The sequence below is a fragment of the Trachinotus anak genome, unplaced genomic scaffold (assembly GCF_046630095.1).
Source record: "Trachinotus anak isolate AG129_WGS33_773 ecotype Australia unplaced genomic scaffold, CSIRO_AGI_Tana_v1 ptg000003l, whole genome shotgun sequence".
Lineage (NCBI taxonomy): Eukaryota > Metazoa > Chordata > Actinopteri > Carangiformes > Carangidae > Trachinotus > Trachinotus anak.
In genome coordinates, this window is record NW_027273854.1 from 14127639 (window position 1) to 14155208 (window position 27570).

General features: G+C 39.9%; 1 protein-coding gene across 1 annotated transcript in view; it reads right to left on the reverse strand.

The window, feature by feature from the left end:
* LOC139618208 (protein phosphatase 1 regulatory subunit 29) overlaps positions 1–27570 on the reverse strand; it is a 71257-nt gene that overhangs the window by 22487 nt on the left and 21200 nt on the right. The window contains exon 2 of the mRNA XM_071473949.1: positions 24518–24743. The gene's annotated coding sequence lies outside the window, so the exon portion shown is untranslated. The remainder of the gene's footprint in view (positions 1–24517; positions 24744–27570) is intronic.

Here is a 27570-nt window from a genome sequence, read left to right on the forward strand (position 1 = left end):
CAGACTGTAATGGAATAGCTCTGAGATGGAGATACTGCTCAGTTTAGTAGTTCTTCTCTCCAAAACATGTATTAATTATTTCATTGTGTAAGTCATCATATGACAATTGTCAATTCAATTGTAAAAATCAGGTTATATGAATATCTTTACTGTAATATGGATTTTTTTTTGTAACATCTGCTAAATTGATAAATTGCATGTCAGGTAAAACTTGAACTTCACTAACAAATAGTTTCTCAAATCCTACATCACCCAATCACACATTCTGTCAAGTTAGCCGAGAGGTGTTATATAGAGTATGTATTTTGTCAAGAATATTTTAGGAGCTTGACCACAACTACAATTCCTGAAAATTGGAGGAACCTGCCCGGGTAAATAATGAAAAGGAGAAACTGCCTGCTAGGGCAAGAGGAAGAGGAGACAAGGATTCATGATGGTGTAGTAGGGGGAAGACAGCAGAATAGAGGAAGAGGCAAAGACATACAATAGAGGTGTCCCAGATGAAATAGCAGAGGCATGCCTTACAAGAAAAAACTGGTTGCTGAGTGCAGCCCAATGTACACCATGCTACAGTGTCTTTAATTATGTAAACATTCTGCAGGAAAAACAGATATATAGTCAGACAATACTGCAATTATTAATATTACAGTATCCCAGTTATAGCAATACAGGCCTAGACTTAAAGTAAAAATGTGCGGTGAAATTGCTGTATTGTACTTCTTTGCACGGGACACAACTACTACAACACCAGACCTAAAGGGTGCTCGGGGGTTACTGAGAACACAAGACAATTTCTTACATCAAATATTCAATTCAACATTGTGGCGAACAGCATTTTGCCATTTTTTCTCCACTCGTCGTTAGCCTGAGAGGCTTAGTAACCACATAAAAACTTTTCTACTTGTAAAGATAAAAAACTAATGCCCCATTCTGTTACTATTCATTTTAGACTCCTTGAATTCTTTGCTTATTGACAAATATGTTTTCCATCTCAGATTTCCCTCTCTCATAGCCCCTTGCTGAGTTGTCAGAATGATCATCTAGTTGATGATGTTGGGATATTAGTGGCCTTAAGCTTAGAAGAGGGAGCACCTTATTGGAAGAACAGAGGATTGAGTTATGTTTAAGCCTAAACATTTACCTTATTTTCTATTACATCTAATCAGCATGATTGGATATTGCTTGATGCAGTATAATGGTTTTGCAATAAAAGAGCTGTATATCAGTGTTGTTCTACTGTTGACAATAAGTAACCTGTGAAAATTCTCTGTCATCCAAGTCATGGTTATCCAAGAAGGGTCACATCGAAGGCAACTGGATTTGGTTGTAGGTACTTGAAGACATTTCATCTCTCATCAAAGACGTGTGAGTAATTTGCCCTTTCAGGCAAGCAAGACTGGGTTTACCAAATGATAGCTGGTTCATTCTAACAAAACAGTCATCTTAGGAAGAAAAATACCTTAGCAAACAACCTTTTATTACTAAAAAGAAAAATTTTCAATGGAAAAAAACATGCTTTATTAACTATTATAAGCAAGCTCTTTAAATTTTGAATGGTTGATTTTTGATAATATGTTTTTCAGAGGGAGGATAGTGCTGCATTGTGGGAGGTACACCAACTATATTCTTATTGTATAAATATGTGTAATATAGAAGATTTTCCATAATTTGGAGAGTTTGGTTAATGTAGGTATTGAGACACAGAATCACACCGGGCCTGTTGCAATGATAGAGCCCTGTAGATTTTTTTGGATAGAGAAACAAGCAATTTAATCTCATTGTCTCCATTATCAGTAGGTACAATATCATGCTGATAATCATTAAATTCATTGCTGGTGGATTTCATTATGAATCAAGGTTGACTGCAATTTAAGTGACTCAATTTCACTGCAAAACAAAAACATTTTTTCACTTTATATTACTGTTTTAAATTACCAACCAATACGCATCTGAATTGTTCTGGGACATACAGGATATGATTCCCAGTGCATGTTAATTCATTTTATCAACTATGAGTCAACAGTGAAGCCAGGCAATGGATCATGGTTAATAATAATAGAGATGGCAATGAGTGTCTCAGATTCAGCAGCCCGTGAGCCAGCACTCCATACTGAGTGTAGACATCAATTGAAATTCAACACTGGTTCAGACAAATAAGTGACTTGTGCTAACATATGTGACTTGTGTACTTCCGATCTCTATGTATAAAAGTATACATACGAATATGACAGACACTCCCTGCATATTCTTGATCTCTTCCTTAACTCCTCTCATTTTTCTTTCTTCTCTCCGTTCTTCCCTTTCAACTGTATTGGTATCCTACTTTTCATTGTTACAGCCAGAAACAGTTATTATTGATTTGGATTAAAGTACCCACTTTAAATCTCTTTGGATTGGAACAGAATAATTTAGGGGACAGAAGTGGGCTGAGTGATGAGATGATGAGGAAAACAATACTTTTTTCCCTGATTGTTCCACCTCACTTTTTATTGTTCGGCATTTATTTACACATTTCCCAGTTGAATTTTAAGCATATCCACAACGGCTACATATTAAATATGCTTCCTTTTGTCAGACTCTCTGTTTGCCTTTGTTTTTCTTTTGTATGATTTAGTTCAATTCACTTCAGTGCAAGTCATTTCAATACACAGAGATGCTTTAGTGTGATGGCTGTCAAAATAAGTATTTCTTTTTTACAACTCATTAAGAAAAAAACTAATGTAATAAGGCTATAAATATCTATAAATAAATAATGGCAATAACATATTGCAAACAGGTGACGGTGAAGGTATAATAGGATTATTCATATAAATGTCCTTCAATTCAAATATACAGTAAGTATGATCATGAGCTATAGCAAACCATATCCTTTGTGTCAGGGAGCAGGTGTGCTTTCCTCAAAGTAAAATATTATATGCTCCAGAGAGATTAAATTGGCAGTCACGCAGCAATGCAAGCAAAGCAGCGTGTATATGAGTGTGTGGGTGGGTTGAGCTTGTTTTTGTACATGCGCTTATGCCTCTACGATACACTTAAACAGTGCATGTGAACATCTGAGCACCTGCACCTGCACTACTTAAATGGAGGCATGTATGCTGCATAGGTGTTTGTCTATGCGTGTGTAGTTGAACATGCATGGACTTTGATTTGTGTTCTCCCTTGATTCCACATTATTATTGTTTTGTTTGGGGGGTGATGCTAACAAACCTTCTGCACTGCTAAACTAGGGCATTGCCTAGCTGCCGGCCAAAAAAAAAAAAAAAAAAATAGAGAAACAGAGAAGGGGGAGAGGTGGAGAAAGTGAGATGGAGAGGAGAAAATGAGGTAATGAAGAAATTACATAACTACAGAAGATAGCATGTAGTGGGTCAGTACCTGCCCTTGTCTCCTCACATGTCAAAGAGAGCTGCAGACTGCCAGTATTATCATGTCTAGATAGATAGATAGATATTTTACAATAGACTGCTGAAAAAAGGATGATAAGTGGTACTTTATTGTTTGTACTTGTAAGCTGCTCAGAGTTAAGACCATCAGCTCAGTGTCGAAGACACTGAAATGTAATGATCTTAATGCTTAGAGGCCTAAGAGGCTTTTATCCTCATCCACCATCAATGTTTCATGTTAGTCATGCAGATTCACCTTAAAGCTCTTTTTGTTTAGAACCCTGACACTGATGAAATTAGTGTTCTTTGATACTTTAGACTTAAGTGTGTAGGATGTATTTCAATTCAGTGCAGTTCAATTCGATTATTAGCCATACACCTTATCCTTTGTAGGGTAGCAGGGGGGCTAGAGGGCACTAGAGCTGGAGCCAATCCATGCTGACATTGGGTGTGGGTGGGTTATACCCTGTACAGGTGGTCAGTCTATCACAGAGCTGACATCTAGAGACAAGCAACTATTCACACTCACATTCATAGATATGAAGTCGCCGGTTAATCTGCCCTGGATGTCTTGGGGTTGTGGGAGGAAGCTGGAGTACCTGGAGGAAACCCAAGCAGGAACAAGGAGAACATGCAAACTCCACACAGAAAGGCTCCAGTCGGCCAGCAGGTTCAAATCCAGAACCATCTGGCTGTGATGCCACAGTGCTAACTACTGCACCACCATGCCATCCATGCACTATTTACTCCTGAGAATTTGTACATTTCATATTATTATTATTTACTCAAAGTAGAGCCCACACAAACCCACATGAGCTGTTCTAGAAACAGATTTTTTCCCTGCTGCTACATTTTGCCGGAAGTACTTCTGTTGAGGGGGGTGGGGGGGGGGGGGGTGGGGGGTGGGGGGGTGGGGGGGGGGGGGGGGGGGGGGGCATTACTGGCCCTGTTGTTGGTTCAATCCCCAGCTCTTTTTGTCTGCTCTGTGGTGAAGACAATAGGGGGAACCACCACTTATCCGTATGCTTCTTTTGGTTACACTCATGGAGGGCCAGATCTCAAACATGAGTATCACTAGGTATCAATGTGTGATACCCAGCATGGTGTTAATGACTCAGATATCATTCTTGGATGCTGCCAGTTTTTTTTTTTTCTGTTTTTTTTTTTTTCCATCAGTTTGGAATTTTTATTACTGAATGATAAACAGTAGATGAACATGGATCTACATTCTGCATCTGCATCATTTGCTAAAAAACATCTAAAAAAGCATTGCTTTTGTTGTAAGAAGTTATCAACTCTTAGGACTTATCTTTGTGCAAGACTGATTACCCGGTGTTGTGTGTTAAGAACAGCACATGCAAAAATGTTGATCCCATCAGTACTGTGTGGTATCAACTGTCAACAGAGATTTGATGTTATTTATATCAACAGAAACATGACAGAACAAAGAGAGAAAATGGAGACAGGGGGAAAAAAACAGGGGCATAGAAAGTGAGGAACAGGGCTGATTGAGAGAAGAAAGGGTTTGACACCACATACATAAGACAAGCATGTTATGAAACTCCCCCTTGCCTGTTAAATCAGTGACAGAGTATGTCTGTGAAACACTGAAAGAAAGAGAGAGAGTGAGAGACAGAGAATGACAACTTGCGAGAAAGACAGACAGTGAGAAACAGCTTTCTGGTCTTGGGTCAAGAACATCTGTCCTCATCAGCAACCCAGAGACTGAGATAATGAAAGCAAGGTCAGAAAGAGACAAATGGAGGTATACAAGCAAAAGATGACAGAGTGGAAAGACAGAAAAGAGTGTGAGCGGAGAAGAGGTAAGGACTAGGACTAGAGTATGCCAAAAAGGAGATATAAGAGAGAGCTTTGTTTTTTGTTTTTGTCTCATCTTCTCCCTCATGGCAACAACTAAACTCTGCCTCTTTCATTGTTTGATTCCCTCAGAAGACTTACACCACAGAAAAAAAGAGGGTGAGGTAACTAGGAGAGAAAAAGCAGCAGAGAGTGAGAGTGATGAAGAAAGAGGAAATGGAGGATGTGGAGACTCAGGTAGTGAAGATAAAGACAGAGGGAGCAAAGATATATAGAGAGAGAGGACAGCACAAAAGAGATGTAATTAGTAAGGGAAGTAGAGCAAACGAGGTTAACAGATAAACAACACAGAAACCAAAGTGGACTGTGAAAAGAGACAGACAGAGAAAAGGGAGAGAACAAATTTACACTAAAAAGAGATGCATGAAATGAAAAAGAGAGATTCCAGTAAGCCAAGAGTGCAATAAATCTTGAAAGAGATGCAGACATAAGAGTGCCACATTGATAGTCGTAACTAATTGCAGGAGGTGTGTTGGCACTTTTAGATGTATTACCATTGGACTGACTCTGGTGACAGCTGATGTCAAAGCCACATTAACAGTCTGATTCACCACCACACACAAGCATTTACAACTATGTTTGGAAAAGGGATGGAAAAAACAGCTACAGGCAAGAAATGAGACGTATGCAACACTATCCTATTTCCTTCCATCTACCTCCAAATAGAAAGGTAGTTTCAAAAACACACATGCAGAGACTCGAACACCTCATGCAGTGTGCAGGAGGCTTTTAATGGGCTTTCACAAGCATACAGGCATATTCTCACCTGCACCTATGGGTGGCACACTGACCTGTGTGGACTCAGGACTCAACAGTCATCTCAGCATGTTTTAAACATAGGTAGTAAAAACAGCAAAAAAAAAAAAAAAAAAAAAAGAGTGAAAAAGGTCAGTTATGCTGTGCATCTGTATAAAAACACTGCTTCAATACTGACTATGATATGATTGAAATTCTTATGATTGAAAATCAGTGGGAACTTTGGATATTTTGCTGGCCCCATAGTCAGACCAGTGCCTGCAGCACTGTGTTACTGCTGGAGAATGGTCTGACTGAGCCCATTACCATTTTGCTTTTGGGGGAAAAATGCTCTGGCTGGTTTGCATTTCTTTAAACCAATCACAATCGTCTTAGGGGGCGCATAGCCCAGGATGTAGTGTCAGAGAGGAACCTCTTGGTGGAGTATTTTTTTCTTTGAGTGTTTTTTTCTTTGTGGGCCATTTTAATGCATTTTAGATGGTTTAATGGCTGATTCCCCGCAAAGAAAATGCCACAAAAACAGCTGAGACGCATGTCGATTGTGTGATCCAGAGCTCCATCAAAACTTGCCCTTTTCAGTGTGTAGGTTGCTAGCTCAGAGGTTGTTGTTGTTTCCCGTAGCAAAAGGGATTGTGAAAATGATAACAAATGGAAAGGGAGGAGAATGCCACCTGGAATAGATGCCCAATGGCAGACTTATACCCACAGACCACATCCGAGGAGTCAGACCACTGGCCCCATAGCTCTTTCAGAAGTTCAGTTTGTCTTCGAAGATATAGGACACAAATATACGGTCCTGTACCGTCAGCCTATTATGAACCACAGTTAGAGTATGTTTTACAGTTAGGTGACCTTTAGTGGCCATAGTAATTATGACGGCAGCAAAGGAGGTTGGAGGTGGAGGAGTTTGGGGCAGATGAATGGGCCAACCAAATGCAGGCCTTTGGCGCAGGAGACTGCTGTTCATTTGTTCAGCATGTGTTATCATGATGACAATGGTTCAGTGTGCCTGGTGCAATATTTCAGGAGGACACAACATTTATCTTGAAGGCATTACATGTAACATAACCAGAATCATCCAAATTACAATATAAAAGTGAAAAACACTTTGTATGACAGCTACCTCTTGAAAGTTACCCACGTCATCTTTCTCTCCCAAACCCAGAGCCCCTGCTCGCTCTTCCTCCTGCTGTCTTTCCTGATGTCCCTGAAGCACCACCCCCCACTGTGAAGTGTATTATTGCACACTGGGAGTTTTAACTAACTGCCACTTCCCCCAATTAGCATTTTGAAAACGACAAGATTTGTCAACCACAATTGCAGTCCTTGGAAGATTGCAGGCATGGACTGGAACGAGGCCAAGATTAGATGTATCTGAGACTCTACATGCATCAGTGCTCTTTTAGCACCTGTCTCCCCCCAAGGAACAACAAGCAGTGCTTCATTTGCTCTCTCATGTCAAGAGCCAAGACTGTTCAACACTCTCTACACACCCAATCTCAGCCTCAGTCAAATTGTGCTGGGGGAGCTTAAATCATTTCTTCATATGGCATGTAAAATGAAAAAAAAAAGAAAAAAAAAAAAACAAACATTGAAGTTTTTCTGGTTTGTATTTTTCCATTTCCATTTGAAAATGATTAGATCACTAAACCACTATCAGAACCACGTGCTTGCCTGTTCATCGATGAGTTAAATTCTGACCCTACATTTAGTCACAACAGAGATTGCATATCACATTTCACTCTTAAACTGTCTAGTTATAGCAATTATGAGCCCACTGTAGCTACCTCTTCCTGTTCTTCGCTGACAGCAATTAAACCTGACATGTAGTGCAGCCACTGTCACACTTCACTAAAAGGTCTGGTGGGTTTTGTGCTCTCAGATGACCTTCTGCGTGCCATTCACCTCTGACATTTGATCTTTCTCATTGGAAGTGGTCAAGAACTCCAGTGAATCTTTTTTTTTTCTTCCTTCTATCCATTCTTGTTGCTATCCTCTTGCTACTTGCTGCTGTCACAATCTACTTTGCCCCGTGGGGCTCATTAAAGTTTCATCTGACCATATCTTACACCTTGTAGAGCTTCAACAATATTTAATTCTGTTGGCAGATTTGCACAAGTTAATGATTTATTTCATCCCTCCCTTGATATATGCATCATCTTCTGGTCAGGCATCTGATGTGACAAGAACTAAGCACAGGTCAAGTTGGCACATCACTAAGTTATTAACATTTATGAAAGCAAACATAGATCAAGGGAATTGTTGTCATAATTGCTTTCCATAGCATAGATTACATACCCATCTATGCTTCTAGTAATGTTTGTGATATATTGTAATTCATTTCACTAAAGTTTTACATCTACCCCTTATACATAAGTCCATACTGATTGTGACAGCTCATTTACCAAGTATCTAGTCTAGCTGTTTAATTACCGTCTTGTCTATTTGTGTCAGTTAACTGTAAAGACAATAACATGAGTATCAAGGAATAAGAAACTATCATGAGCCTGCTGACAGATTTATGGATTCATCAAAAGAGAACACGAGCATACCTGAAAAGGTATAAAGTCACAGTTGCTGCTGGTCTTACCACCACAGATCACATGAAACAAAAGTGAAAGCACTCATTCATTAAATACAAAAAATGCATTTAAATTCTTACCTAAATTATAGTAGACTGCAATTTTTCCAGTGAAAATGTACATAGGTGAACATGATGCACATGCTTATTGTATGTACTGTAATCTCTGAAATATTTCATCCTTCATGTCTTGAGAATTTGTCTCCCTGGTGCACCCCCTGCAGCCAAGTTGAAAAGGCATGTTACCTGGTGTGACATGGACAAAATGTTGGCTGTCTGGCAGCACACCCCAGTGATGTAAGCCTTTGCTACAGTACAAACATCAGACACGTATGTAAATCTCTTTGTGCTGTCACTGTGCCCCCCGTTGTAGTGCTTTCTCATAACTTGTGTGTTGAATATGGCTCTGGATGTGTGGATGACTCTGGTAGTACAAGAGTGCATCAAAGCATATTTAAACTTTGATAAAATGCTTTCTGGAGTCAGTTGGTTTCCATTTGCTGTATTTCTTTTTTATGTCTACGTTAAAATTGAATTGTTATTGCATCATCTTTTGACTCTACAACCCATAATTAATTTGATGGCTTTGATTTTTATTGCCATACATATTTTGAGAAAAATGGGAGCACAAGACATACTGTAAGGTTTTAGAAAGGAAAAAAACCTAATCTGTGCATCTTTTTTAAAGAGGAGGATACATGTGTTAGAGTCTAGTATTCCTCCCTCATCCTTAGTGTATCTGCTGTTTTCCCCTCCCTGGTGTGTCTTGTTCATCCCCTGTTGTCTATCTCTGTATTTTTGTGAATGTGTGTGTGTGTGTGTGTGTGTGCACGCGCGTCTGTTTAAAACAGGGCATGTCGGCCTAGTTTCCTCGTCCTGCCTACTCACCCGTGCACCTGTTGCCAATCAATCCACTTATCAACTGCACCTGAAGCCTGCAGTGTATAAACCCTGCTCCTTCACTCCACTCTGTGCCAGATTGTTTTATGTGTCACAGTGGTACTGCGGTCACTCCACTCTCCTTGTTCACGGCAATTTCCTTGTGTTGTCTTTGAACCTGGTTAACCCTGCTTCAGGTCCAAAGCCTGCCGCCTTCCTGGTTTGCCTGCTTCGTCCTGATCCTCATGTGTCTCCAGTGTTTTCTGAAGGTTCCAGCCACTGCCTGCTCTGCTCTACTGTCTGCCCCAGATCAACAAATCACAATCCTGCCTACCCAGCACCAAGTTTCCCCCACTAACAACTAAACAATGAATTGCCTTTGTTTGAACTTTTTCTGCTGCTTTTGGGTCCCAACATCGTGAATAAAATCACAGAGCGCCTAAAAACACAGACTTAAGTCTGATATTTGGGATTTCTGCTTGCCATCATCTCATCTTGCTGGACTAAATCCATATTTTGCAAACAGGGTGTAGTCTAGAGAACAAAAGCATCGCAGCTGAATAGTAAAACATTCAAGATCTGTATATCTAAACATTCTGCATTAGCCTTCCATCCTTTAAATTGACATGTAATTCAATCTATCAGTTTGCAACAGCATGAATAATATTGTGCTACTATCATTTCTGCAAATGTTGTCATTTCTTTTAATTAAGACAAATTCCCCATAAACTTAATTACTTACTGCTTTTGCATTAAGAAAATGCAGCCATGTTGATTATCCCTTTAGTACTCTGTGTTTATGTTTTGTCTCTCCATTCCTGCTGGAAAATTTGACCCAGTGGCACCCAGTGTAAATTGAAAGCATACACATAGCACCATGAGCAATGAGAATAGAAGTATTGATTCTTCCTCTGTTTATTCACATGGCTCTTAGTCCTACATATTCCATTTTTATCTGCTTAAGAATTATGGCAGTTTATGTTAAATACGGCATACCTACAAGAATCAACCAGTTATAAGAGGGAGTGAAAACCTCTGCCAGTATACACCCTGCTGTCCTGGCACCAAGTGTTGAGTTAAGAAGTGCAAATACTAAGACTGCGACTACATTCACAAGATTTATTACCATTTCACCCTCCCTTTTTTCACCCCAGTCTGCTGTTCGCTCACTGCTCTGGTCATACAGCAAAATATTTCTCCAGTATTTTTTTTCACACTCCACTCTCTCTCTCTTCCATTCTTCTCTCTGATACACTTCATCCATCCCCCCTCAGCTTCCATTCGTAACCACTCTAATATACAGTACATATGCATAAATAGCTAAAGATATATTGTCCTATAAGTTGGAGAAGGAACATTTCTTTCCTAAATTCTAAGCAAGCTTTAAGGAGATCCATTTAGAGAGTCACAGATAAAATCAAAGAGTGCAGAACAAACCGCAGCAAAAGAACAGTATCAGAAGAAAGAATTAGTATAAATGATAAAAGCATTAGTAAAAATATCAGCATGCAGGCAAGCCAATCAACAGTACACCAAGGAAAGTGAAAAAATGTCATAATACATAATGCTTTTTCTATAACAGTGCTTTACAGTATGCTTCTCCTCCATTCTTACACACACTCACACACAGATGACAACGATGCAAGGTGATGGTCTGACCATCAGTAGCAATTTGGGGTTCAGTGTCTTGTCTGAGGATACTCTGACATGTAGACAGAATGAGTTTGGGGATCAAACCTGTGTCTCAACCCTGTAAGATGCCCTGATCTACCTCCAATTTCTCATCCTTGGCTTGTCTTTTCTGTGGAACATGCAAAAGTACCAGCACTAGGAAGCTACACACTCAAGCCACTGTGTTCACGGTTACGGGTTGCCGCCTTTTTGTATTATATTTGGGGGGGGGGTTTTGTGTTGTGGTGCAGTTATTTCTCTTTTCAATAGATCTGTTTGATGTCATCCTCTCTTCAAACGGGATTCTGCTTCAACCTACTCTGCATGTGCACCCTGGGACCGCCAACTTGTGCTGGAACAGTGGGTCCTTTAATATGAAGTATTGTTACCTTGATTGAGGCAAGTGGTAGTTTGGGGATTTATAGGCAATAAGCTTAGTGTGTTTTGTTACTTTCATACTCCTTCTGTTGCATAGTAACACAGTTGTTTTTATTGTTTAGAGAACACTAGGCTATGGGTGGCGGCCCTACTGTGTTTTTTTTGTTAAACAGATGAGATTAGTGCAGACAGGCAGTGTTATTTATTTATACCATTTATTTTAATGGTTGTAGATAAGTCAGTGGGGGTTCAGGGGAAGGAAGCAGCTTTTGTTTTGTCTGTTTTTTCAAAGTTATTTTTTGGCCTTTTTAATGCCTTTATTGGATAGGTCAGTGAGAGAGTGACAGGAAAGTCAGGGAGAGAGAGGGGATGACATGCAGCAAAGGGCCGCGGGTCAGATTCGAACCCAGGGCCGCTGCGGGTAGGACTAAGCCTTAAAGGTATGCGCTCTACCAGGCGAGACACCGAGGCACCCCAAGAAACTTGTTTTGTCTGTTTTATGATTTGGCACCACCCACAGAGTTCTCTTTCTGTTGTTTAGTTATTGACCACAGAGTTTGTAATTATTCTCTCTAATTTCATTTTCAGTTATCTGAACAATAAAAAGCTTGCCGGATGACATCACTATATGTTGCTTCCCTTATCCTTAGACATCTGCGGGGTTGTAACATTCGCCTTTTCTGAATTTGTGTTAATTACAGTTCTGAAATCATTACAACCTAGAAATGCCTTAACAAATACAGTGGTCCAGGTTAGAGTGGAGTATTTCTGTCTGAATCCAACCTGAGTCTGAGAGAGTAGTAATTGAGCTGGACCCAAACTCAAACGTTCTGTTTTGTATGTCTGAAACCCGACACAAGCCCAACGCACTTAATATAGGCTAAAGCACTGAATTTGTATTACCCTGTTGTGAGGCTTAGGGTTAGTGGTTACAGCTTGCCTGTTTATTCTGATGACACATGTCTGGACACCTAGTAAATGACGGTCAAAAGGCAGACGTGATCAAACCCAACCTGAATCCAAACATCATTTCTAAATATAAGTCCAAACCTGGCCCTACCTGTCGGGTTTGGGTATTGGGTATATCCACCCTCTAGCCCAGATGGGACAATATTACATAATGGTATGTATGACAATATAAGGACCAGTAATCAGTGTAGCATCTATGTTTTAAGTCCTGAGGACAGTGATGAAGTATGTTAAAGTCATTCCTGTTACTGGAGAGGTAGAGCACTGTAGTGTATGTGCTCAGCTACAGTTTGTTACTTGTTTTTTTTTTTTGTTTTTTTTTGAGGGGTTTATTATTTTATACAGAAGCATAATGTCACTTTTTAACGTTTCTTTTAAGGCCATATTTGACTTTCAATTCAACTTTTTAAAATGTCCTTTGCCAGTTAAAAGTGTCATTTAGAGAACAGTGCCTCTCTCTCATTTCCTTTCTTTTTTCTTTGAGATGTCAGTCAGATACAGAAAAAAAATGTGAAAGACAGGATCAGGGAGTGAAGTGCAATAGTTTTACTGTGTTCGAGTGTGTACACCTACAGAAGGGTGTTGAGATGAATTATAGATCAAAAGTGGATGGAAGGTAGTCGAAGACCTTGCATCACTAAGATTATGAGGTCAGATGGTGAGAAGTGGGTTGTGGGCGGGGAAAGAGGGAAAAAAGAAGCAGTGAAAGAGGACAGATAGCAAACGGAAAAAAAAAATGTGGGAGAGAAGGAAAACCTGTGATTAGGAGAAAAAAGTGTGAGGAGAAAGAGAGAGATGAGCTGAGAAGGTGAGAAAGAGATAAAGAGAGGGAGAAGCAGGGAGTAGGACAGAACAGAACAGGACAAAGAACAATATTAGGGAGAGTAAACATGTATCCTCCCCTGGGCTTCATCATTATCAGTTTACCTACTATTCTCCATCTCTCCCAACCTCTCTCTCTCACCTTTCCCACATCCTATGCAACCATCAATATGTCTGGTTTTCCTCTTCTCACTCTTTCTCTACCTCTGTCTGTGGGCGACAGTATTTCTTGATACGAGTATGTAGGCATATCAGCATATTGCCTGTGATCATACAGAAACAGAGGATTGGAAGAACAATGGCTTTAGTTGTGATAACAATGGTTTCTTACACCACTGACTGCAACGCTAATGATATCTGCCACATTCTTGCGGTTCTGTAAGCCAAGTCTGTCTTGGTTGCGCACACATAAATAGATCTGTGGTTCACAGTTTTAGCAAAACCACATAGAGATGACAAGAAGCACATTTCGTGCAATTAGAGTGGCTGCATTTCACCACCAGTGTTTTACCTTAATTTAAATCAGATGTGATCTTCTGATTTAAAAAAAAGTGGGGAACAGACCAGTTTTCTACCAGACTCAAACAACTGAATGTAAATGAGAAGAGTGAGATTGAACATGACATGAAGATATTATCACCCTGAGGGACGAAAACTCATGTTAATGTGTCACAAAGACACTACGCACCGACCCTCATTTATTACACATATAAAAACAACAATCAAGTCTGAGTTGTTACTAAGAGGAGGTAGTATTAAAGTACCATTACACAAACTGACTCATGAGACTGAAATAAACATTCACAAGGAGGAAGGTGATTTTTTCCTGAGGCACAAGACAAATTCAGACGCGACATTCAGGTGTGTCAGCCAGGGTTGTGTCTTCATGAAACTGAAAGTTTACCAAGATGGTGCTGTATGCACTGACTGAGTCATCCCACCATGCCTTTCTAAAATAAACAGCATAATTAGGGCAATGTTAATAATGCATTTATTACACTGTCGTCACTGAAAGACAGTGGACTTACCATGGTGTAGAAACAGCAGAATGACTCTGCATTTTTAACACTACATCAGGGAGTTATGTGTTTTCTGCTGATCACTAACTAGTAATAGCAAAATCAACTTGAGAATGATATTGAGGTAATCATTACATACTTTTATTCTAAGTGTGGGCTTCAGAACTAAAGAGAAGAACCACCAAATATTACATTTTGATTAAGTTTTCATAGCGAAATTAATGACTGCTTTGCATAACTTTCTTTTTTTGTTTTTCTTTGTTTTTTTCACTGTTTTTGAGTTGGATTGTCTTTGAAGCAACCTTTAGGGCTTTACACCTGTTTAACAACCCATACAATGTGCAGCATGAGCTAACAGGTCACTCTCATTCTAGGCTACCTAGATAGTGTAACCCTGACATGCTTCCCAGGTTTAAAATAACACAGGGCTAAGTCTCAGACGACACTGTTCCTCATTTAGTGCTCCAGTTCCATCTTCTTGGCAATGTATGTGTGTGTTGTGGTCATAAGGTTTGAGTGTGTGTGGGCGCGCATCTTAACTGAGACACACACATAAACAGACACACACACACACACACACACACACACACACACACACACACATACACACTTTGGCCCAGTAAGTTCCTGTAACTATTCTAAAAAAATCTGCATACCCAAACTTTTTAATAGCACATTTGCTTATTTGAGTAAAGGCTGCAGCAGAGAGTGACACGAAAAACAGCGCAGAGCGGAAAGCTGGATGAAATGCTGCAGCTTGGGGGCTGAACTCAAAATCAAAAAGTGGCACCTCTACTCAGCCCGTCACAGAGCTCACCATTTTCTTATCAGCATCTGTGAATCTGGTATGTGTACACGAAGCTGAATCGCTTGTTTGTGTACTGAACACATCAGTGCAGCAGTCCTGTGTTTTGTATTATTTAACATTCTGCAAGTATCAAGTGTAATCCTTTACAAAAATAATGTGATCAGACATCCAGTGGTTCAAAGGAGTTTTCTGCGCTCACGTAGGCTACAATTGGTTTTGAAAAAGTAATCGTATTGAGAATTATGGACTAAGCTGTTGTTTATTTGTATGGACTGATGGGATCAAAATGAAATAACATGAACAAATAAAAACTAAATACTGTACATCTGAGTGTGAAGTCTGTCTCACTGTGACTCAATTTATAAACCGGATGAAAAACTCTCTGTGACTGCACACAGTGGCTTCTGTTCAAACACATGCATAATCAAATCCCAGAGTGCAACTGGGCCGAACAAAAACAAAATACAACAAATGTGTGGTTGGAATAGAACCACTTCACTGCAGTACCACACACAGACACAGACACAGACACCGTAGCGCAACCACTGTCACCACACTGAGAGTAGAAGAGGGGAAAGGGGGAAAAAAAACTGATGTGGACTTTTTGAGACGGGGACTGTTTGAGGATGGACAAATGCAGTCAAAAAAAAAGGCCATATACTGTAAAACATTTTCCCTTACAGTCAGCAACATTAGACCTCTCTCCAACCTCCCTTTGTATTACAGTAATAGTTTAAGTAGACAAAAATTAGCCTCTCAGTTGATATCTTATTAATAGCCACATATTTAATTATTTTACAACAGGTTTAACATCACTCCGCAGGGCAGGTAATAATGGACAGTTGAAAGTGCCCTCCTTCTCTCTATTGATGTTCTCTTCACTCTTAGACACATTCATCTTCTATGCAGATGCTGGTTCTTTTTGGTTGGTGCAGTGACACATGATGCCCAAGACTGCCTGGAGAAAGTGGGGCTCTGATCCCTGTAGTGGTTTTAAGTGTCATGGACGCTGCTGCTCTGAACAGCCCTGCAATCGTCCTGCAAAATCCTGTGATGAAGGCAGTCCACATTCTGTGTTGTAATATATGTATACGGACATACTCTGATCTTCAAGCATACGCCACACCCTCCCCCACCAACCTCCCTCACTCTTAGAGAACAGTGAACATTAGAGATTACATGGACCTAGCGATATCATAGGAGTCATAAAATATACATGGCAGAAACGCAGTAAAAAGACACACTCACACACAAGGCACTGTTCCCTGCTGCGATTTGCCCATGAAACAAACGCATTCAAAGAAAACCTCAGGCTGGGTGTGGATGTACACAGCCACCACGGGAGGATTGTGTGAGTGATGCTTCATTCTTCCTTTGATCATATTTCTCTTTCTTTCTCTACCTCAACCTCCAGCTGTCAGTCATTATGTTTTTAGCTGAACTGCTGTTATTAAGCAGTCGTTTCTGGATTGGGGGCTTGCAAGCATACTGATCTGATTACAGCAGTAGATAGGTCAGCTTATGCAACATGTATGGTTTGCTGTAAATGGGGGATGTTTCTTTCTCTCCCATACTGTTGCTTCTCCTGTGTTCTCCTCTAGTTCCTCTAGTCTGTCAGGCAGTGTGCAGAAGTGCATTCTTACCAAACCAGCAATATAGAATAATATAATATAATATAATATAATATAATAGGACACATTTACTACAAATATATGGTACCAGGAACCAAAAAAATATTTTTTTAAATTACAAAGTAATACACAACCACCACCCATCTCTCTATTTACCTCTGTAGACTAGGAAGGAGCCATAATGTGAGTGTCAGCGTAGATAAATGTGGATGAAATGAGGCTCATGCAGCCTCCTACTCTTCTCAAAAACAAATACACATTGTCTCGTTCTTTCTCAAGCTTAAATGTTCTCCATTTGTATGCCATGACCAATACCATGCTGCCATAGCAGTGATGTCGTCTCCTCTGTTCCGTTTTTCTCATCTCAGATCGTCCACGTTCTTTCCTTCTCCCCATCCCCATCCCTGTCTCCTCTCTGCTCCTCAATTAAGGGTATGCTACAGGCAGTATCTGGATCTGTGTGTGTGTGCGTGCGTGCATGCATACGTGTGTGTGTGTGTGCGTGTGTGTGTGTCTACATGAAGTGTATGTGTAAGAATGATATTTGTTCACTCCAGTAACCAATGTTGTACTGAAAGAGCTAGACTACATATGTACATATGTTGTCAGTGTACTGAGGATATACTATAACTTGAGAACCATATTTAACTGTCTCTCACACACATGGACTCACACACACACACACACACACACACACACACACAAACAGTATGCAGAAAGATAATTACGGTGATAATTGCCATTTTCCTCAAATTGGAGTTCTTTTTGTGTCACTGGCACTCTTACACACACGAGGCACTGATAATTACTTCAAGGCTAGAGCTTCATTAGCCAACAGACCTGGCAAGCAGATTAACACTTCAAAGAAAGAATGAGGGAGGATGGAGGGAGCCAGGAAAATATGAGGTAATGTTAAAAAGTTGAGTTACTTGCGAGAGAAAGAGAATTAGGTCAAACCATGACATAACATGACATAACATGACACAACATGGCATATAAAGAGTATACTGTGTCCCCAACTCCTTCATTTGATCTCAGAGTCTCTCTTTACCTCTTTCATTAAATTTCCATTATGTGTGTGTGTGCCTCTGTTTCACTGGACATATCTGTGTGTGCATGCATCTGTGTACCGTCTGTTCTGTGTTTCTGAATGCACCCATGCAAGCATGAATGTGCTGCAGGAGGAGATGAGATATTATAGAAGCATCTATAGATGCAGAGACAGAGCGACAAAACTGAGAAAGAGACAAGAGTCAAACAACATCCCGACAGATTGGATCATATCACCTTCTCGCTGCACGGTGGCCAGGCACAGAGAATAAGCTATGGTGCAAATACTGTATTAAAGGAGGAAAGGGCCAGTGATGTAACCTAATGTTAGCAGAATTAGTGAATGCTAGACACAGCATACTGGCACAATGAGTGCCACAATTAAACCAAACAAAAAAAAAGTGGGAGAGGCAGTAACATTGCGAGAGATGGAGACAGGACAGTAAGACAGAGTGAGATCAGATGTAGGGGAGTGAAAACATATGCAGGCTAATGGCAAGAAAGCAGAGACAAAAAGCCATGTTAAGAAAGTAAAACTGTGTGAGTGGCATTATATGTTTCCATGCATTTAAACATGCATTCCCTTCCTGCTCTTTATCTTGTTCTCCTCCCTCGTTGCCTTTTAATCTTGAGACCTGCATGTGTTTCGCAGCATCATAGTGAATGAAAGAGGAGAGGAACCGAGAGGACATAGACAGACAGACAGACAGACAGACAGACAGACAGACAGGCAGCGAGAAGTGCAGATGTCGGCCAAGGTCTGATACTGTAATATCACCAGGCTGCTTTTACTTCCTCTCTGTCCTGGCCTCGACACTGTAGTTATACAGGGTTACAGCCAAAACATGGGTTTACAACTAGTAAGATTACTAACATTATTTTAAAATCCAAATATGTAATCTTACAAATAGAGACAACAGCATCCTATTCATCAAAATCTGTAGGAGCATGAATATACATACCAGTGTACATTCATACTCATATATTGCTCACAAATGGACAAAGCAATAAACATAGATTGAGCCCAAAACCTCCCAGACTGAGTATGAGGCAAATGCAGGACAATAAACTGGATTTATATTGTCTTTCAAGAAAAGTGCTATCACATACAAAGTGATAATAGATATATAAAAAAATTATAAATAAATAATTGTGGGGTAAAAATATGAAACTGTCTCACCCACTGGTGCTATAAATCTCTACATGCAAAATAATATGGAAAACAAAGAAACTGGAAAAATAGCAGTCACCACTGAGACAAAATAAACTGGACATGAAAATGTTAATCAGCAGGCACCATTTTCATTCTTGTTTAGCTGAAATGTGTTTTTACAAATTTACTGGTAGCAATAAAATCTAAACCTAGCTGCAGTAAGCCTTACGCATCTGCTTTTTCAAGTCAACAACAAAAGACAATTTACAGCCACTTTGAAGTCTGAAATAATGTGGAGAAGCAAAGTAATGAAACTCTTGGTGGATATGAGTCAAAATAAGCTCAGAACTCATCAGTAAAACACGTCGCACACTTGATGAGACTCAAACTGTGAGGTAATTTAATGCTCCGTTCCTTCAGCCCCTCACTGGCAAAACACCCACACACACAGATAACACTCCAGACGCTGCTGACACACACACACACACACACACACACACACACACACACACACACACACACACACACACACACACACACACACACACACACACACACACACACGTCTTTCCATTTATCACTTCCGGACTGCTCAACTATGCACCCAGAGCATAGTTGTGTCACATGCACACACACACACACACACACACACACACACACTCACACACACACACACACACACTCACAGCCAGACGCAAACATACACAAAGTCTCAGTTCTAGGCTGTCACCCAATCGATAATCCCATTATAGCTGAAAAGGCTCTTTTATTTGTTCTGATTGAGTCTGGGTGGAGGAGGAGGACTGGCTCATAATTAAAGCAGGATTTGCTAGATTGATGATTAAATGGGGTGGATCGGAATGTGAGCAGACACTTGGGTTGTCTGTGGCACATATAAAAACATTACGTTAAAGCTTTCGCACCACGAAGACACTTGTTTAGATTTTGCCTCCCTTGTTCTCTCTTTCTCCGTACCCCTCACTCGGGCCATCCCTCTGCACATCAACAGTATCAACACGTCTTTCACTCCCTCTGAATGGTGTGAAGAGTTGTGGGCCTCAGTATTGGTGAATACAAGGCCAGTTTCAATGAAGAAGAGTGCTTGAATAAGGGTTACACCCTTGACTGCAACTAAAATCTACTTAGGCTGACAGTAGTTCACAGCCATGACAAAGACACACAGCATACACACGCTCACACATACTTGCATGTCTGCTTTTGAGGATGTACACAAATTAAATAAACACACGCAGGAAAAGAAAGTGAATCTCCCTCAGAACAAACAGCATAAAAATATACCGTGCTTGGATGGCCCTGCATACATTTGTTTGTTTGCAGTCGGAGGAGATTTCCCCTTGGTGTGAAACTGGTTTCAAAGGGCTCTTAACTGAGGCACTAAACCTAAATGCAGCTTCTCTTGATAACTAAAACGTCAAATGTGGTTACACTGGACAGCTCTTATAAGAATAAGTGTATCGTGTGAGTACTGTATGCTCTACTGTGTCCCAGTGCAGCAGTTTCCTCAGGCTGTTGTTGTAACAACCTTGCCATCATTGGCATTCACACCGATGGCAATCACAAAACAGGAATAACTGGCTCTTTACTTGTTTGCTAAATGTGGCACCATTGGTTGCAAGCATCTCATTTAAGTCAGTTTTCAGATTACAAAATTAATTATCATATGGATGAGCTTGTTAAAAGTGCACGGCATCAGTTTATGTATGGTGTGTTATCTGCTGTACAAAGGGTTGCAGCGTTTTACTTTCCTTCATGCAAAGTCTAGGGGGTTCTGTTAGAGAAAACAGTAGAGGTCACTGACACCACAAATTTCAAATATGCCCAAATGGTTTGCAGAGCTCTTTAAGACGCAGCGTCATGTATGTGCTGAGTTCCTACCTATCATTAGATAGATTTCAAACTGGGCTCATTATTCATGGGTAAAGCTAGAAGGCACCATCACCCGACATAATGGTGCAGAATATTATTTCTTTCTTTCATGCCGATATATCCCTCGCCATGTATTTTCCATCTGTACAGATATTTCTGTTGCTTAAAATGCTGCCATCAATGGCACCTTCAACAAGTGACAAGCCTGCAACATTGAATTTCCTGTCACGTCGATGGAAAATTGGCCAATTGGCCCAGGAGCACAGCCAAAATGTGACAGGAAGGAGCCAGATGCAAACACCTGAAGTGTTACCAGAATATTAACAATGCTGATAATGACAAAGATCATAGAGTAGCAGGCTTGATGTTTTCCTGAGTCTCATTAAATAAGTTAATACTTGCCTCTATTAACAGCCTATAATTGTTAATAGTTTCTCTGTCGGTTAACAGAAGCAATGTTAATGTCTATATATTCTCTGCTTAGCATAGCAGTAATGAAGTCAGTGCCTCTGGCTCACTTCAGTCATCCCTGCAATAGAACATATCTCTTTCATACCTCCATATCACCTTGGCCAGATTTCTATGGTAAGTACACTGAGAATTTAGCCTTCTGTGAATCACACTGTAAATAGGCTGTCTGTGTGCAAAAGAGGTCAGTTTTGTCCTAAAATGAAAACTAATTAAAAATTCAGTACTTTATGTCTTATAGGAAGCTCTATTAAGTGAGTTTCCACCCACTGCTGTTGGTTTGTGCATCAGACGCTCTTTTATGTTTTGCTGTATTGTACTTAAAGTCCACAAAAGCATCACCAGGTTTTATTAGTTCTCCTGTCAGACTCAGAGAGCCCTGTAAGGGGGCTCTAGAGGCCATTCTGCTTTTATAACCAAGTGGACCAAACTGATTTGAAATGAGTGACTAACTGACAATGCCATCCTCAGAGCCCACTGAGAGTTGTGGGGTAAAAAGCCTTCAAACATAAAAGGAAAGGGGATTTACTCATATAGACGATTATATCGCTGACGGATGTAACTGTGCAACCAACCATATAAATTTTTACAGGGTTACAGCTACTGATTAATCAGGTCACAGCTGATTATATAAGAAACGAGCATGCACATGACATTGCACATTAAGTATCATGTTTACTCAGAAAATAACCTCTGATTCCTTCATGAGAACTATGTGCTTGTTTTATTTCTGTCTTTCTGGGTGTGGCTTTCATGATGTCACTGTGCTGTCACTGTAGTTATTAAAATTAAAACGTTAGAGCTTGTGGAGGCTTTGGGTTTTCCTTTTCCCCTTTAGTGACTGGGCCATTTTGTTAAACTAGAGCACAAAACAGCAAATTGGCCCTTTAGTTAGTAAACTCTGCTATTCCTACATTCACTGCTGAGGATTTTTCAAAAGAAGGAAGAATGGGCTGCTGCTATGATTCGAAGGTCTCCCCACGCTGAGACTCTGGGTGCAACAGAGAGGCTGAAGCTCACGCTGACTGGTGGTGCACGTAAGGACGCTGTCGTCATGCCCACATGAGACAGTGAGTGTATGCTGAAATGAAAGAACACCACACACTGTCTTTGCTTGAAACCATGTCTGGCATTGAGGAACAGAAATCATTGTGTGGACACATCATTATGTTTTAGAAAATTCAACTGCACAGCAAAACAGAACAAACAGTTTGAGAGGCTAAATGACTCAATTATATAATATGATACACTGTAAATCATATTTTTGCTGCAGTCACCTACCAGTGTTCTATCTCTCACTTATTGACTGTGGGTTACCTCAACATTTTTAAGGCCCAATCTGTATTTTTTTCCCACCAGGCTGATTCGGAGTGGCACCACTGAGTCTGTGAGAGTGCAGGCTCAGAACAAAGATGCATTTCAAACCAAGCCCTGCATGAATACAGTAATTGCTTTTTATAATCCAGATTGCAAAACTAATTTCCATATAGTTACAATGTTTATTGTGCCGAGGAGGCTGGGGTAAATTAACAATGCATACAAGACATTAAATAACATACAATAAAAACAGCTCTTTTCACATATCGCTGTTTTGGTTAATTATTGTCAAGACTATAATTGTAGGTCAGCAGCAGTGTAGCATGATTTCCAGTTGATAGTCACAATAAGAAATATCATGCACAATATACACTAGAAAGCTGGTTTTAATCTTCGTGTAATAGTAATTCATGATGTAAATTGTGGTACCCCCTCTCACCCTGTTATCTGCACCTGATATCTGTGTTTACAGGAGGTAGGCATTTCAGATGAGCAATATCATTTCTGGTTTTTATTTTTTTCATTCTTTTCCAGACTTCCCTTCAGTTTCTTGTATGGGCTTTTTCAACAAAATTTTAACATCCAGCCAGTTAATTAGTATTTTTTCATATTATAATGCACAAACATAGATGCTCATGAGTGAATTTTAGACTCTAAATATCTGCAATATTTTATTCTGTATTCTTATTGAAAGGCTGTACTGGTCCTATCGTTCTTTCCAAGTTCTTTTTTTCTGTACTTGTTAAAGACAGTAAATCAATACTGGAAAAAAAAAACATAAAATATGATACAAAACTATTCTTGTATATAGTATTATTGGTGTGATTTTATTTTCCATGCCCATATTAACCATTGATGGCACTGCTATTGCTCTAGGTGTGTATTTTTTGATTCGCAAAATCAATTCCACTGCAACGATTAAATGCGTAACCTGCTGTTGTCAGGATCACAGAGTCTATTCCACAATTAAGATAATGACATACGATCACAATAAAATGATGCTGAAACTTAATTTCATGAGTATGAAGGTGGATAAACTGAGTTACATTCTTCTTAGACTAGTGAGTTTTTTCTAAACACAAGCACAGCAGGCGGGAAGCGAAGAAATAATTACAACAATTACTTCTTTTACTTTATCTCTGCCTGACACACACAGCACACTTACATATGCGCACACACAGACAGAATATAATAGCTGTGGCAAGTGAAGAACTGTCAGCACTAATGACAGTGTTGCCAGTAAAGTAAGTGCAATAAAAGCAGTGAAGATGGCATAATAAATGCTTGCGAAGACACTAACTAATGCTTTCACCCCTGTGTTAAACTATGCCAAATGCCTTACACACACTCATGCACTGCACACACACACACACACACACACACAAACACAAACACACCCATGTACACCTATCTTTGTGGGGCTCATCAATAACATAATGCATTCCTTTGCCCCTGAATCAAACCTTAACTATCACAACTGAATGCCTAACCACATTTTTTCCACAAGTATAGTGGCCTCCCAGTTTTCAGTGTATGTTTACACACATGTATGTAAACATACACTGGCGAGAAAATTTCGTTTTTTAAAGCAGAGATATGTCTCTAACAGTGAGGCTGTTTCACTTTGTGCTGTTGCGTAAGATTTTCAATACTTTTTATGTGTTCTTTTTTGCATGTGTGTGTGAGACAAAATGCGAGGTAGGTTATATCTTGGGACAGAGAGAAGCAGAGTCACGCACAAGGTGAATGACTTACAGAAACATTCGTTTGAAGCTACCAGTCAAAGGACTCCATTTTCAAAAAAGAGAAAGCTAAAACCTCAGCACGAAGGGAAAGAAATTCTTTTTAGCAAAAAAGAATCTCCTACCTGTTTCCTCTCGTACTTGGTGCCTCTCAATCCTCAGCTGTCTTTATTAAGATAAAAAAGTGCAGTGTATCGTATCCTTTATGAAGACTTTCCGGTGAGGGAAGATGTTCCTGCGGTTGGCAGGTGGTTGATGTTGTACACCAAAATGAGTTGGTTCTTTTCCTCCTCTTGGACTTGGTTTGGGTCCTCAGTGATTCTGCCAGGGTTCCAGGAGACCGAACTTGGCCTGAAAAGAGGAGTTAAAGTGAAAAATACTTTAAACATCACTGGGTATTTTGCAATCAAAAGAAAGACTACTCATGTCAAAACAGTCTCTATTGTTCAACCTGCGTTTCGAATCTCATGTACAGCAACAGTCACTCATATAAATCGCATTTAAAGCACAGTCACCGACTTTATTTCATTGACAAGCAAATTTGTTCATTATGTCCTTTTACAGCCATGGCAGTCATACTAATCATAACATCCAACATGCTGCTTCAATTTCTAAGGACAAGGAACAGCATATTTAATGTTACAAAGAAATGCCTTCTGGTAAAATATATCAATGTTTAATGGAGAAGAGCAGAAAAAATAACAGTAAATAATGCATCATTCAGCACTAAAGGATTTCAAAAGAAAATGGAATGGCAGGGGAGTGACAATGTGGAATAATAGACGTGAGCTGAGAAAACAGTGAAACAGGTGAGATAGGAAGAGCAATGAGAGGAGGAGAGGATTTTCAGAAGCATAATGATTTTCCTCTGCATCAAGACCACGAAGAAACGCGCAGTGGACCCATGACAAGCCTGAGAAATAGAAAACAAATCTATCCATCCATCCATCCATCCATCCATCCATCCATCCAACTATCCATCCATCCATCCATCATAAGCCTTTCTCCATATCTGATTCTCCTACCCAGTTCCTCTCACTTCAGTTCGGCTGCTGTGGTTCACTTGAATTAACATCACCAGGGCAGACAAGCAGGATAACAATAATGATGACAATAATGGCTGATGATGCATCAGAAGGGTACAAGGTGACAGATGGCTCCATCTGTAAGTGGTGCTATATATAATGAGATGCTACCTATCTTCCTGTTTCAGTCACAGAGCAGGACACCTGTCACAACACACCTCAAGCCATCAGCACACAACACACTGCATATCTATGAATAATTTGTGAAAATAACTGTCAGAGAAACTGACACACATGGCCCCCTTTTTTGCTCTCGCTCTTTCTCTATTGGTTTCTCACTTTCCTCTCTGTCTGTCTTTATCTGTCTCTTTCCCTCTTTCTCTCTCTGCCTCTCTCCCTCTGGCACTTTCACCCTCACCCTGACGCACACACACGAGCACACACATACCCACACACACAGTCTAAATCAGTTAGCGAGAGTCCGGCCAGCTGCCCGAAAGTGAGCTGAGCATGACATCTCATTTTCAGCATTAATACTGGGCTGATCCTGCTCGTCCTCTTGCAAGTAAAATGGAGAAAGAGCACAGAATTGCATATGATAATGACTAGGCAAAGTAAGCAGGCACGTGCGTGATAGATGACAAGAGCACAGGTCTCACATACAGAGGAAAGAAAACATCCTATGAGCTTTTACTCACAGTTAAAATATACTTGCAAGTGACGTGAGTTCACGCAGAGAATGTTTTGCATGCCCCCTGCAGAGGCTAAAACAAACACATAAGCTTATACAGTACAGTACATACACAAACACACAGGGTTTCAAGCTGATTACTCAAACAGATCAGACGTGTCTTCCAAGTGTGCTCTCGCTGCCTGAGCAAGGTTAAAACTAAAGAGGACTAAGAAAAAAAAAATCAAAATCAAATCTCATTGAAGACATGCCTGTTGCAGTGTTGTGTCTTTGCTTAGTAAAATAATTTTCACATGAAGTATTCCTAGAACTAGGAGCGTACTTGAGGTCTACTTGTTTATCTTGTTCAAATTTTTGGTTTATGCCTCGCCTTCATACTATGACGATTAAAAAAAAACAAAAAAAAAACAATTCATCTAATTCCTCAAAATGCTGTACAGCTGCATAATCCTCATGAATTATGATGTTATGTTTTGGAATATGTTTTTGTCTAGTTGGCATGCTCTGTGTTTACATAACAGGAGTCAAAGTGGATCTGTAAGGAAAATGTTGTCCTAAAGGACGATACTAGGACTGTCAGAAGATCTCAGAAGAAACACTGCCCAAATGTACTGTACATTCATGCTTGAACCATTTCCATTTTGGAAACTTGAAGAGTTTTCCTCTTGGGATACCCTCATGTCAAACTGCTAACTTTCTACCCAAGATGTCAAAAACTAATACCAAAATTTCCATTAAATTTTTTGAGGATATTTATGGTCCCTGGGGGATGGATTCTAATATTCTGGGTGAACCCTTTTCATGTTGAGGCAGCAATTTCCAGCTGTGCACAAGAAATCTGTTCTGAATCTGCAAGACCTTCACTGAGCAAATGTGTCTACTCCAGACTCCGGAGACTCCAAAGACACTCCACTTTGATACAGGATAAACTTTAATATTTAAACTCCTGTGATATTACTATTAAATTACTATTTTGTTCATTCTGTCCATTTTTTTTTCTTACAGTTTCAGTTATTTTTGATTTGACAGCCATAGACAATAGGCAATAGGCGCCACTGCCTCTTATTGCCATGTAAAAAGTCCAGATAATGGTTTGGTATAGTCACATCAAACAGCTTTAATTAGGGTATGGGTTTAAAAAAAGTGTAGTTTCTCAAAGACTGAACAGAGTCAGCAATATAGCACAAAATACTTCCGTCTGCGTAAAGATGAATTTGGCAGCCATATAGGAAAGAGGCAATTTCATTGATATAAATGGTGAACAGGACATGGCCCAGAAAGGATCCCAACAGCACAGCCATTGTAACTGTCAGGAATACAGACTGGGCTCCCCCATGAGATAGAAAGGTTGAATATATAAAAGTGTATATATAAAAGAAAAGGAGGCAAATTATTATCTCCAACTGACTTTAAGATATTGATGGCCTGTTTCCTGAACAAGATCAATGAGGAAAGGCTAAAT